Source organism: Nematolebias whitei, chromosome 18, assembly GCF_014905685.2.
Source record: "Nematolebias whitei isolate Nwh7 chromosome 18, NemWhi1, whole genome shotgun sequence".
NCBI classification, from domain to species: Eukaryota; Metazoa; Chordata; class Actinopteri; order Cyprinodontiformes; family Rivulidae; genus Nematolebias; species Nematolebias whitei.
The window spans coordinates 26,390,549-26,405,250 of NC_056515.1; the positions used below are offsets into that span (position 1 = coordinate 26,390,549).

The 14,702-nt window shown below is 39.2% G+C and overlaps 1 protein-coding gene across 1 annotated transcript in view; it reads left to right on the plus strand.

The window, feature by feature from the left end:
* The window catches only part of LOC119424522 (astrotactin-2), a 320,640-nt gene that overhangs the window by 81,487 nt on the left and 224,451 nt on the right, over window positions 1-14,702 (plus strand). The gene's annotated exons all lie outside the window — the stretch shown is intronic.

Below are 14,702 nucleotides of genomic sequence, written 5' to 3' on the forward strand. Positions count from 1 at the left end.
GTCTCTGTTCATCTGATCAGATTTGAGGTCAGATCAGGTTCACTACAGTAGATAAAACCAGCAACCAGCCAAATCCAAAAAGCAGGAACCAGATATCATAAATCCAATTAAATATGCATCCTTAAAATTCATAAATGGCAGCAGAGATAGACACATCATCGAGTCTTCAAGTCGATGAGATATCTAGCTGCGTGCGTGCCAACAGGGCAAATTGGCTCACCTAAAGCCTGTCTTCTCTTCAAAGAGATGTTATCAGTTGTGTTGAGGGACCAACTGATCAAATCAAGTCCATAATTATGGTTCAGGAGATATGCAAGAGAGGCTCAGAAACAGTTTCACAGACAGACAGAGCAGCAAAGCAGAGAGGGAGGGGAGGGGAGAAGCGTCCGACCTCAGCAAGAGCAAGTGGTGGAATATACCAGTACTGTATATCCACCTTCAGGAAAGCATATAATATTACTGATAATTCCATTCAATACCATTTATTTATATAGTGCCTAGTCTCAACAGAAGTTGTCTCAGGGCACAGTACAAAAAAAAAAAAAAAAAAAAAAAATCACATAAATTTTATAAAACAATTAGTTAGTAAAAACAAATATCTATCTAAGGAAGCCAGCAGATTGTATTGAATCTCCACTTTGTCACATTCTCCTATTCTGGCCAAGCACATTGGCAACAGTGGAAAGGAAAAACTCCCTTTTAACAGGAAGAAACTTCCAGCAGAACCAGGCTTGGGAAGAGTGGTCATCTGCTTCGATTGGCTGGGGTTTGATAGGACAGGAAGGAGAAACAAACATAGAATGGCAGGTCCATGTGTACTTTCTATTGGAAGAACTATAAAGAAAAACATTAAGTATATACATAATTACTAATACAAACAGGCAGAAAAGAGCAAGTAGCAAAGTGAGGAAATGTGATCAATTTGTCCTCCAGTAGTTTAAGCCTATAGCAGCATAACTAAATGATAGCTCAGGAAACCCAAGTAGACCCTAACTATAGGATTTATCAAAAAGGAAAGACAAATCTAATATTTAATATAATACATTATGTCTATTAGACCTAATCTTAAAAGTAGACAAGGTGTCAGCCTCGTGGACAGAAACTGGAAGTTGGTTCCACACAGGGTTTACTTTGTAAACTGACTGATGCCGGAACACAAATAGCAGGCAGGGCAGCGGGGAAGCAGCGGTTGCAGGGGGCTCTATGGGTCCTCCTCCAGAAATTTTTGAATGAAGTAGATGCCATTTCCTGAATTCTGGTGTATTTTAACAGGCTGTTAAACATCTACGTTTACCTACATTTATAAAAACTTTATTCAATTACTATCAGAGAGCAACAACCACTCTCTCCTTGTGCATGAATAGAGCAGCTCCGTTTCTGTCAAGCATCCTAACCCCCACCCCACTCACTTCTCAGTTCCGAACCCAACTCTTCTCCACTGAATTCAGTCATGCTCGTTGTTGCTCCTGCTCCTTTTTTATGTAAATTGGACTGTCTTTTTGACATTTTGATCGCTGTTGTTTTGACAAATTAGTGCCATAGTTTTGATATGTGACGTAATGTAATACACATCAAACATTTATCTTGTTGTATTTTTAATAAATAATCATTTTTTATTAATAAGCCACTTAAAATGTCAAACTGAGTTGCAATTTAGTTGTGCTGTTTGAATATATATTTAGTTTTTTTTAATAAACATGCACAATGACTTTGGACTTTTAGGGGCGGAGACTTGAGTTACTGGATCCGAGCAAACGGTTTCAATAATGCACCTTGTCAAAATAAGAGTTCCCAGATCTTGTTCTGGCAGGATCCAGTTCAAATTAAGCACTGGTTCCACAAGAGAGGAGCCTGATAACTAAAAGCTCTGTCTTTCTTTCTACTTTTGGAAACTCTAGGAACCACAAGTAGACCTGCAGTCTGAGAGCAAAGTGCTTTGTTAGGAAAATATGGAACAAGACCTGTAAAGTAAGATGGTGCTAAGATGTTGAGAGTGGTGTATTTTAGAAGTAAGAATTTGAATTATATTCTGAATTTGATAGGGAGCCAGTGCAGAGAAGCTAAAACTGGATACAAAAAAGTCCATGCTCAATAATCCAGGTATATAAAACGGGATATATTTGATCTCTCCTATATTCCAGTTAAGACTCTGGCAGCAGCATTTTGGATTAACTGAAGATTTATTTATTTTTGTTTAAATAATGTTTTGTACACCCAGATACTAAACAATTGCAATAGTCCAGTCTAGACATGACCAGTTTTTCTGCATCATTTTTGAACGGTGTTTCTAAACTTGGAGATATTTCACAGGTGGAGGAAAACGGTCCTGCTAACTTTTTTTAACGTGGGGGTTAAAAGAGATATCCTGATCAAAAATAACACCAAGATTTTTAACATTAGAACTGAAGGACAAATGTATGTCATCCAATTAATGTCATAATGTAACCAAAAGTTCAACAATGATAAGGTAGAATATATAATTATTGTCAAAACCTTGCAAATTATAATTGAGATCAAAATATTGTTCAACTAAGCCTCTAATTTCTGTTCTGAACTGAAAACACTGATAATAAATTATACTAGATATGTTATTGTGTGGGGCAGCACAGTGCCACAACTGGTAGAGCTGCTGCCGCTCAGTGAGAAGGTTGCTGGTTCAAACCCCGGTCCGCTTGCCTTTCTGGGTGGAGTTTGCATGTTCTCTCCGTGCATGCGTGGGTTTTCTCCGGGTACTCCAGTTTCCTCCCACAGTCCAAAAACATGCATGTTAGGCTGATTGGTAACTCTAAATTGTCCCTAGGTGTGAGTGAGAGAGTGAATGGTTGTTTGTCTCGTTTGTCTCTATGTGGCCCTGTGATGGACTTGCGACCCATCCAGGGTGTACCCCGCCCCTCGCACAGTGATTGCTGGACATGGGCACCAGCGACCCCCATGACCCAAAATGGAATAAGCGGGTAAATATAATGGATGGATGGATTTTCTTGTGTGTATCAACAGCAGGTACACATCAGACGCTTCTCTTTGTTGCATGAGATATCATTTTGTGAGCGCTAACATTGTGTTACTGCAGATATTTTTTTTCCTGTGCTTAAGAAGCTTATTTAAAATATTTTTTCACCATAGTACCCTTAGGTTTATACAGGCTTTTTCTCTGACCTTGATGAAGACTGGTGCCTTTGTTTGACATCTGTGTAGGTGACAATAAGTGTATACATTTGCACACAGCTGCCATCAGGCTATACTTGTAGGAACTGCTTCACCTCTTGTTTGATTTTAAATTTATACATTGCAGAGTAAGGTTTTACCTGGGCAGCACAGTGGCACAACTGGTAGAGCTGCTGCCTCTCAGCAAGCAGGTCCCTGGTTCAAACCCCGGTCCAGGGGCCTTTCTGGGTGGAATTTGCATGTTCTCTCCGTGCATGCGTGGGTTTCCTCCGGGTACTCCGGTTTCCTCCCACAGACCAAAAACATGCATGTTAGGCTGATTGGAAACTCTAAATTGTCCCTAGGTGTGAGTGAGAGAGTGAATGGTTGTTTGTCTCTATGTGGCCCTGTGATGGACTTGCGACCTGTCCAGGGTGTACCCCGTCCCTCGCACAATGATTGCTGGACATGGGCACTAGCGACCCCCGTGACCCAAAATGGAAGAAGCGGGTAAAAGATAATGGATGGATGGTGTTACCTATTGCCTTACCTATTGTTCTATCTGTCTTTCTTTTTGAGTTTTGTCACAATGCACTAAGTACAATATTGTTCCAAGAAAACTCAGTGAAATGGAAAGTATCATTACAGAAATACATAAGCAAACTACCAAATTTACATAAAGACTACTTGGGTAGGTGTACTTTTCAAATTATGTTTTTTTTTATATATTTTTTTTCTAATAGCTAAATAAATCTGTAAAAGCACAGTATGCCTTAGCAACCTGCACTAAGATGTGGTAGTGAGGGGGTTGGCAAATAACATTGGTTGGGTATGATTGTAGTTCCTGTTGTATACTGAAACTGTTAACGAGACGTTTGGGCATAATAAAGATAATATCCTGTTTTAACGTAATAACAAGCTCATGTGAGGCTAATAGTCTGGCTCTGCTGTATTTGTATGTGTTGTGAGATTTATCCATGCACACCAGTAATGGGCACACGGTTTCTCTGAGGTGAATTACTAGAGTGGAAACATTTACCAGAGAGGCGAGCTCTGTTATTTGTGCTGCAGCTTGTAGTTGGACAGAAAGAATGGATAGCAGATGCTAGGCCACATGCCACTTTAGCTTCCTGCTGGGAGAAATAGTGGGACAGAGGAACAAATATAGCACCAATAGGAGGTAAGGTAAGAAAGTGTGAGCAGTTGACATAAAAGATAGTGACAGAAAAAAGTTAGCATAAGAGAATAAGGATGTTTTCTTCTGCTTTGAAGGCCTGATACACATTGGCACGAACACAGAAACAGCCCATTAAAAGCCTCCCAAGTGCAGCATCTGACCTCTGTTTTTGTGGATTTGGCTGTGCTTGCATGCATGAGAATGCTATGCTTCTTGGTATGTCGTTTATGTTTTATGTAAAGACATGCATTTCTACCAGCTGTTCATTCCTTTTTGTTTGCTGATTTAATGAATACTAGCTCAGCAACAATGCATGTAAGCTGCATTTTTGTGTTAAATAATATTCCAGAAATTACTGTTGCTTTGCAGGAGGACGTACATTGTTCCTGGGGTTTACTTTGCACAGATGGTGACCATGTCTTGGCTAAGATATGTGATTTTTCACAAAGTATATAAAACGTTGTTTGCTTGATACAGATGGCAAAGTTGTATTTTGCATGGAAAGAAGAGTTACTTTTTTTTTTTTTCTGCAGATCTACATAAATAACATAATCATTTGAAAATAGATGCATATTGCAGCAGGATCTTCTGAATACTATTGAGTTTTGATGTATTTAGATCTGCCTTCAATAAATTGTAACGCTTTTTTTATTTTTATTTTTATCTACAGTTGTATTCAACATGGACGTTTTTCTCATAGTCCAAAGTAAGGACAACATAAAAACCCACTTCAGACAATTCACTCACTTTACTTTTACTCACTTTCATATATCTAATGTGTAAAAATGTACTCCTAGTTCAAACTATGATATGTAAAAATATGTGTTATTTCATTTTTGTCTAACTATTCAGTCGCTGCAACAACAAAAACATTGATTTTTGACTGAGTCAATTTGTGTTTCATTAGAATTATTTGTATTTTTTATTGAAATAAACTGTTTTCAGTTCTTAATGGTCATATTTTTATTTATTGAAGGATGTCCTGTTATTTAAAAATAAATGTATTACAACATTCATATTATTTTAAGTGAGATACAGAAACTCATTGCTCTTTTTAAGCAAACTGGGTTATGTTAGATTCCTGTCGAGAGTTATACTAAATAAACTTTGCAAATTTTAGTATTATGTCTTTGCTGTTAAAAATAAGTATGTTTATTTACTCGATTATTAATTTAGTTGGCTAACCGAAGAGTTGGAAAAATTCTCAAAGCAGATTCTGTTCCGTGTGGAGCCATCAAACGTGTGTGCAGATGGGGCACATTACTCATCTCTGGTTCTGTTGGAGACACTTGCATATGCTTTTGCGTAAACATACTTTTCCATGCTAAATCACTGCCCCTATTTTTGCATTTGGTAGTTCTCAGTTTTGTATAATTTTACTACTGAGATCACCAAATGATCATTGGTCTGTCTCTCCTACTAATGTTTCTCAACTTTGCTTTTAATTTAAATGTGTGCTTTATACATTTGCCTTTGGATTCTTAGAAGACTTGTAATTGTTCTTTATGTGCAAATTAGGAGATTATGTGCTTACATTCATCCATGGTTAAAAATGGTAATTGATATTTGATTTCAAGCAGTGGCTAGACCTTGATTAAAGCCTAAAGTGTGTCTAAAATAGAGAAGCATGGTGCCCCTCCTTCCCTTCAATTCCCTGAGTGAACACCTTGGCCAAGTAGTAACACACCAATGCCTTCCTTGGCCAGGAATACAGTCCTGTTGGATCAGTCATGCTATCTTTGTCAATTTGGTAACTGTCACTGGCACAATGCAATGGGTAGCTACCCCCATAACATGCAGAAACAAGTTACCTTTTCCCTGCAGATCTGCATAAGCAACACAATCAACTGTAAAGAGATAACCAAGAAGCTTGATTTTTCTGATAATATTGAGGTTTGCTGTCTTTAGGTCTGCCTTCAATAAATAATGCTTTTTAATCTGCAGCTGTATTCAACATTGACGGGTAGCTTCTGTATGTCACTGGTGTCCTGTATATAAATCCAAGAATACTCACCAAAGGACATATTTTTGCACAGTTTAGTGTGATCATTCTCAGCCTTCTGAAGCACAGTCTCAGAATGGTATGAGATTAAATATTTGGTCTGTGCACAATGTGTGCATGTCACAAATTTTACATTTGAAAATGTAAAGCATGCTGGGAAATCTGAGTAAAAGATTGTAGATGCATATTCTGTATATTATAGTAGTATTTTACACAGTCATATGCATTTGAACCCATGTTTTTACAGATCACTTTATTATCATGCCCATGCAGATTAAATGATTTGTGCAAGACAAAGCACAGACAGAAACATACTGAATTCAAGATCCCAATAAATATGCCATTCAACAGAGAAAAATACATTTGAATCATCCATCCATCCATCCATTATCTTTACCTGCTTGTTCCATTTTGGGTCACGGGGGTCGCCGGTGCCCATGTCCAGCAATCACTGTGCGAGGGGCGGGGTACACCCTGGATGGGTCGCAAGTCCATCACAGGGCCACATAGAGACAAACGAGACAAACAACCATTCACTCTCTCACTCACACCTAGGGACAATTTAGAGTTACCAATCAGCCTAACATGCGTGTTTTTGGACTGTGGGAGGAAACCGGAGCACCCGGAGAAAACCCACGCATGCACGGAGAGAACATGCAAATTCCACCCAGAAAGGACCCTGGACCGGGGTTTGAACCAGGGACCTGCTCGCTGAGAGGTTGTGCCACCGTACTGCCATCATTACTAAATGAGTCACATTAATTGTACAAAGAATATAGAAAATAGTTCAAATAAATTATTCTGCAAGACAATGTTATGAAGCATTTCCAGACAAATGCATTTAGGTTTATTCCACATATTTACAAAGTACATATAATGGCTATAAATGATCTATTTAGATAAGGTAAATAATTATTTAAAAACATCTGAAAAACATATAATTGTCTAAACTCAAAAACACACCATAATGACCAAATAAAAAAAGGCTTTAAATTATTTAAAGAACATAATTCGGTCATCCTTCCCACCATCACAGAAATCTACACCTCCAGATGCAGGAATAGGGCCACTGCATCATGAAGGACCCCACTCACCCAGCACACACACTTTTTTCCCCTGCTCCCCTCAGGGATGAGGTTAAGAAGCATTAAGTGTAGAACCACTAGACTGAGGAACAGCTTCTACCCTGAGGCTGTTAGACTCATGAATCTCTAACCAGAATAATCACTGTGAAAAAAAATCACATCATGTTGCTGCTGATCTGTTTCATGTTGCTGCTTATCTGTTTCATGTTGCTGTGTTCATTCGCACTCATCTGCTCACACAGACCCATGTACGTGCTGCTGTTTGGCGTATTGTTTTTATATTACTAGTGCTTAGTGCATTTTTGTGTTTTTCTTACGTCATATCTTAGATCTTATTACAGTTTTTATTTTACATTTTAATACTTTCGTTGGATGTAAATGTGGTGTGTATGACAAATAAAGAACCTTGAATCATTGAATAATTCAACATACAAGTTAACAATATGTATATGTGACTTTTCAAATGCTGGTGCTTGTAATGTAAAACAAACTTGAAATACTTTGTTAAGAGTTTAGGAAAATTGGGATGGAACAGAAAATTACACAAAAATGGCTTATTCTAAATTATATTTTATCTCAGCAGTATAGGTACATGTGAGTCAGACTTTCTTACTACGTATCATTTGAAAGACTGAGGAACTCATTTATTTACAGCACTGTATGGCTGATTTAGAACCTGACACAATCCAAGCAGTACCTGCATTCAGCATATTGCTGCTTCTTTCATTAGCTTCCACTTGGTTCAGTCCACAATCAATCATTGAACAACTTCATTTATTTAAGATTAATATCACTCAAGCTTATTGATAAAGTGTAACTATTTTTTTCTGCATTGGTCTTAACCTCTTGGGACCCTCCAACTTAAAGCTGTCACTTTTCTAAAATTGTGTTGCATTTTTATATGCTCATGAAAGCTGTCATTGCTGAGCATGTGTGGCACTGTGTGAGTTGATCATAAAAGTAGCAGAATCACTACTGAAAGTGCTTCTTCATAAAGATAACTGTTGCTGCTGTTTACAATATACCATGAGATGTTTTAGCATATTCCATATGATCTCACATCATTATCAGTTGGAATAATATGAAGGTTGAGATAGAGTTGATGAGGATTGTGTACTTTTTTCTAAGCATTTCTTGTATCAATTAAATTATTCCAGGTAAACAGTTCAAGTACTGGCAAGTGTACTAAATGATATAAAGTGGGGAAATTAGTATTGAGTCAGGCACATCTTAAAGCTACAGTAGGTTTACTTCAAGTTTACACATTAGGATAATTTCTGAAAATATTTCACTATCAATATTTACCATAACTTATTACATTCCTGTATGTCATTAAACATCACATTAACAGTGCCAAACTTAATTCAGTTGTGCATCTGTATTAATGTAATTATGATATTACTCCTATGAAAATAACTCATGGTTTGGGATAATTTATTGTGATTGATAATCCTATAAATCATAGATTTATAGTTTTCCCTTTTTCTGAGAGTGGTGCCCTAAGGTTTTATATTTTATGAATTACCGTAGTAATAACTTATAAACGTATTCTATAGTCTACCCCCTACACTATCTTATTATTCAAGGGATGAATACTGTTTAGAAAAAAACTATAACCATGCTGTTTACGTTTAACGATTTAACAGAAATCAAACAAATTAAGTAAAATATATTGTTGGTAGAAATTCTAAAATTGGGAAAGTGATCAAAGGCTCATTGAAATGGATTGTATTTATGTCTTGAAGACACCATAGTCATCAGTGAATGACAAATGTGGCACTTGTCCTCCCGAGTCATAGATATGTTTCAGCTCCTACAGCAGATATCAGGCAGGTGAGTGGCATGATCCAGTAGGTGATATTGGTAGCGGAAGATCTCCCGAGGGCACCTGTCAGCTGTTCGAGATGGGTGTCTTTCTCTGTGGCTGGTTCAGGCAGTAAGCTGAGAGTCTCAGTTCTCGGCTCACTGGTTGGCGCTCAGGCTGAAGACTTTTGAGGTCTGAACAGCGTCTGGCTCTGTGCAGTCTTAGAGGTTCAGGAGCGGTCCAATTCTTTGAGAAGGAGGATGTGCTCAAAACGCCAGCGTTTAACTTAAAGTTCTGACTAGCTTTACTTTATCACTGTGTTGAATCAAACCAGAAGATTCTATTGTTGTATGACACTATGATAGATTATTTATTGCTGCAATTACACAATAAGCATTTCTGAGCTCAGCAATGGAATGATGATGTGGGGAAATATCAGGAATGCAGCTTCCTCAATCTCTGTCTCAACTGAAACAATCATGACAACCATTGCCAGTATCTCTGTACTATAGAGACTATGGTTGCAGGCTGGTGTAGACACAACATACCAGTTAGAAACGTTCAATAAATCTGCTCAAAGCATTAAGCTCCTCTGCTGCCATCATGAGATATGGCAAGAGCTGCTCCACTCTCAAGTGTTGACTAATTTCCTGATGCCTGAAAGCAGGTATTATGTGATCAAATGATTTGGACAAGAGAAACACAGTTTTGTTCCAATAAGACAATCTGATATGTATAAAATGATAAATAAAATGACTTGGAGTGTAAAAAGAAGAAGTCAACATGTCACAATAGTTAGCATGAAGGAAATAGAACATGGTAAAGTAAATATAATCAAAGGTAAAAGTAGGAAAGCTAATTCTTAAAAAGTCAGACAAATAAACAGCAACATGAAAGAACAAAATGTGATATTAGGATGGAAAATGGAAGCATTGTAAGAAAAATAAATGCAAAGCTAGGAAAATGATCAAGAACAGCAGGAAACCTATACTACTGAAAATAAAAGAATTACAGGGCTTCCAGGTGCTCTCCTCCCACATTAAGTCACTTAGGACTGAAGCAGCAGGGATTTGTTGGGTCTGAAGATGAACAGAAAACCCCTTTTCCCTCTTGGCAGCATCTGCCGCTGTGAATTTATGTGGCTGTTGTGCCAAAGAGAAGAGGAAAGATGTGATCAAACAAGAAAGAGAAAGGAGACTGAGAGACAATATGTAATTGAAAAAGAGGAAGATAGAGAACAAACCACAAGTGCTGCGGAAAGTGACTGAAAAGGATTAAAAATACATAGACTATTTATTCTTGAATGTACCATTGTAACAGAGAAAGTGTTAAAATATCAGTGAAGTCAAAGATCTAGATGATATATTAGATTTTAATTGAGCAACTGCCTGCAAGTTATTTGTCTTTACAGTTAGTCACTAAATCTGCACTGCACTGCACATTAATTGACTAATTTACTGAGATGGAAAAAGTTAAAAAGGAAGGTGTATCCTGAGCTATAGAAATATTGATGCAATATCTTTACACAAGAGACTCTACACAACTTCAGTGTACTCTTTAAAACATCCAGCCTTTGATACATTTTTCTTCAGTTTTTGCAAAGTTTTAACTTTTGCTGACAAGAGTTTGCATACACAGAAATGTAAATCTACCTTCTTAAGGTTTGGTAAAAATACTTGTTAGAGTTTGGAAAATTCATATATTTTAGCCATCCTGATTGTGTATGAAATATAAAACGCATTTCTGGTTCTTTTTTTATGAATTAATCTTAGCAATTTCACAGGAGTTGTGGGTTTTCACCATTGCCTTGAGGGAGACTCATCACTCTGCCAACCAAGCAGGCTTGTCTGGATCTGACAGAGACGTGACAGGAACATGACTTCTTTTCACGCTTCAGTCAGTGAAAGAGAATCGTGTTGCTTTCTGTAGCCTCCCCATGTAATTTTAACATGATATGTAACTTCAAGATGTAGCATTGCTTCCTACACTTAAACTTACTTTGTGACTTTTTGTTTCCCTAAAAACTTTATAGCTTAATGGGTCCATTACTGCACCAACTCTTGTTAGTCCACGCTTGACTATTCCACACAGCCTGGGTCCCATCCATCCATCCATTTTCTTTACCCGCTTATTCCATTTCGGGTCACGGGGGTCGCTGGTGCCCATGTCCAGCAATCACTGTGCGAGGGGCGGGGTACACCCTGGACGGGTCGCAAGTCCGTCACAGGGCCACATAGAGACAAACAAGACAAACAACCATTCACTCTCTCACTCACACCTAGGGACAATTTAGAGTTACCAATCAGCCTAACATGCATGTTTTTGGACTGTGGGAGGAAACCGGAGTACCCGGAGAAAACCCACGCATGCACGGAGAGAACATGCAAACTCCACCCAGAAAGGCCCCTGGACCGGGGTTTGAACCAAGGACCTGCTCGCTGAGAGGCAGCAGCTCTACCAGTTGCGCCACCGTGCTGCCCAGCCTGGGTCCCACTTTTATTAAAAAAGGTATCTGTCATAGCTGTTTGTCAATCCAGTTGCACTGCTCCCAGTGTCCACACAATGTTTCAAAGAGGTTTCAACACAGACAACCCAGCAACACTCAGAGTTTTGATGAATTTAAGGCAGATCTTAAAGAAGACATTCATCTGTGTTCCCAAGGGTGTGTTGTGGGGGGCGCACTATGAGTATGGGTTTGGGGGTCTGTTGCTATGATCAGAATTTCTTGGTGCAGCCAGGTGGCAAAAAGTGTTTAGTTTGATAACCTCTGGATTATATTTTTTCAATTTGCGAATAATGCGGTACTGTTAACACGATTGTCAGCACAGTGGCACAGCTGGTAGAGCTGCCACCTCTCAGCAAGCAGCTTGCCCCAGTTCAAATCCTGTCCGGGTGTCTTTCTGGGTGGAGTTTGCATATTCTCTCCGTGCATGCATGGGTTTTCTCCAGGTACTCTGGTTTCCTCCCACAGACCAAAAATATGTCTATTAGGCTGATAGGTAACTCTAAATTGCCCCTAGGTGTGAGTGAGTGTGGATGGTTGTTTGTCTCATTTGTCTCTATGTGTCTATCTGTGATGATCTTGCGACCTATCCAGGGTGTACCACGCCTCTTGCACAATGATGGCTGGGCATGGGCAACAGTGACCCCCACAACCCATATAGGAAGAAGTGGGTAAAGATAATGGATACATGGATGGATGGAATTTGGAATGATTGTGGTGTGCTTTCTAGCTCTCACAAGTTCATTTTGCAGCTGGGATCATGATCACACCTTCAAATATGTGACCATGTTCCTCAGCAAGTAAATGGTGGATTGCCCTCTTCGAGTTGGGAGTGAGGTGATGCCTCAAGTGGAGAAGTTCAAGTACCTTGGGGTTTAGTTCACAAATGGAAAAAATAAAAGGATTGGGGTGTAAGATCGACAGATGGAGTGGTGTGGCTTTCACAGTGTTGCATACTCTGTGTTGGTCTGTTGTGGGGAGAATGAAGCTAAGATGCAAGGCAAAGCTCCACTTTTACTGGTCAGTCATTGTTCCTACTCTCACCTATGGTCACAAACTCTGACTAGTGACCAAAATATTGAGACTGCGGATACAGTTGATCAAAATCTGTTTTCTCTGCAGAATAGCTGGACTGGTGGAATTGTGAATCAGTTGCAGAGCTGCTGCCTCTCAGCGAGAAGGTCACCGAATCGAATCCAAGTCGGGGGACCATTTTGGGTGCAGTTTGCATGTTCTGTAGGTGCAGCTGTGGTTAAGTGGTTAGAGCAGTCATCCTCCAATGCAAGAGTTGGGGATTCGATTCCACCAGCAGGCACGTGCCGAAGTGTCCTTGGGCAAGACACTGAACCCCTCATTGCCTTCGATGTGTGTCTCATCGGAGTATGAATGTGATAAAGCACTGATTATTCTTTGTAGAGTGCTGTGTGAATGGGTAAATGAGGGCACAGACTGTAGTGTAAAGTGCTTTCAGTATCCTGATAAGATAGAAAAGTGCTAAATAAGTGTAGTTCATTTACAATTTACTCTGGTTTCCTCTCACAGACCAAAAACCTTTATATCAGGCTGTTTTGTAACTAAATTGTACCTAGGTGTGAGTGAGCGTGTGAATGCTTGTTTGTCTCATTTGTCTTTATTTGGCCTTGTGATAGACTTGCGACCTGTCCAGAGTGTACCCCACCTGTTGTACAATGACTGCTGGAAATAGGCACCAGTGTCTCCCCGTGACCCGAAAAGGAAGAAGCAGGTTAAAGATAAGGGATAGTTGGGTAGATGTAATATCTGGGCTTTCACTTAGAGATACTGTGAGAAGTTCAAGTATTGAGGAGAAACTCAGCGTAGACCGACTGTTCCTTCACATCAAGAGGAACTAGTTAAGGTGGTTTGGACATATGGTAAGGATGTCCCTGGATGCTTTCTCAGGAAGGTGTTCCAGATGTGTCCAACTGGAAGGAGACCCCAGGAAAAACCCAGGAGACACTGTAGAGACTATGTCTCTTGGCTGGCCTGGGAACATATTGGAATTCTCCTGGAAAAGTTCATAGAGTTGGCTCTGAAAGGAGTTGTGACAGTCTTCCTGCTTAAACTGCTACCTCTACAACCTTAGTCTGGATTAATTGGATGGATGTATGGATGGATGTATGGATGGATGTATGGATGGATGTATGGATGGATGTATGGATGGATGGATGGATGGATGGATGGATGAATGGATGGATGGATAAATGAAAAATAAGTCACTCCATATGTTTTTGGTGTTTTTAAGGAGAGCTAATATAGATATACAGACTACAAGGGAACTTTAGGAGTTTGCATTTCTGCTGAACTGCTATTCGACTGGAGATTAATGGGCAAGTCTGTCTGTAGTACGAGTCCTCTCTGAGCTGCCTCACCTCTCAGCATGCTTGATTTATGAACATCCAGCAGTGCATGAGCTATAATTTGAAAGGGGTTTGTTTTTCCACATGAAGATGGAATTTTAAACGTTGTGATAAATGAACCCTTACAATTTTATTTATTAGTACTATTTTATGTAGCATGTGCACAGGTTTGTGTGTGAATGTGTGTGAGTTTGTGTGTGTGTGTGGGGGGGGGGGGGTACGTGTGTGCACACATATATTCTCCCTGTGTTTAAGTTTCTGTCTGTTCATGCACACATATCATTTTGCACATATAGCATTAATGTTAAATATGTACTGTCAAAAGTGCTGACACGAGCCATTTCAATTTGACGCTAAACATTTATCACGCTTTGGTTGTCATGCTTTGCTAAATCCAATACTACATCTCACACAGTGAATGCCACTGCAAAGAATCAAATAATATATTATGCCCTTCCTTACTTTCCTCTACCCTGCTTCTGCATATAGATTTACATTAACCTTCATCCACCACATGCATGGTGGGGTGTTTGCTGTTTCTGTGATGGTCAGATAGTGAATGCACCTTGTAGAAATTTGATACACCTTAGTGAATTGAAAGGACCAGGT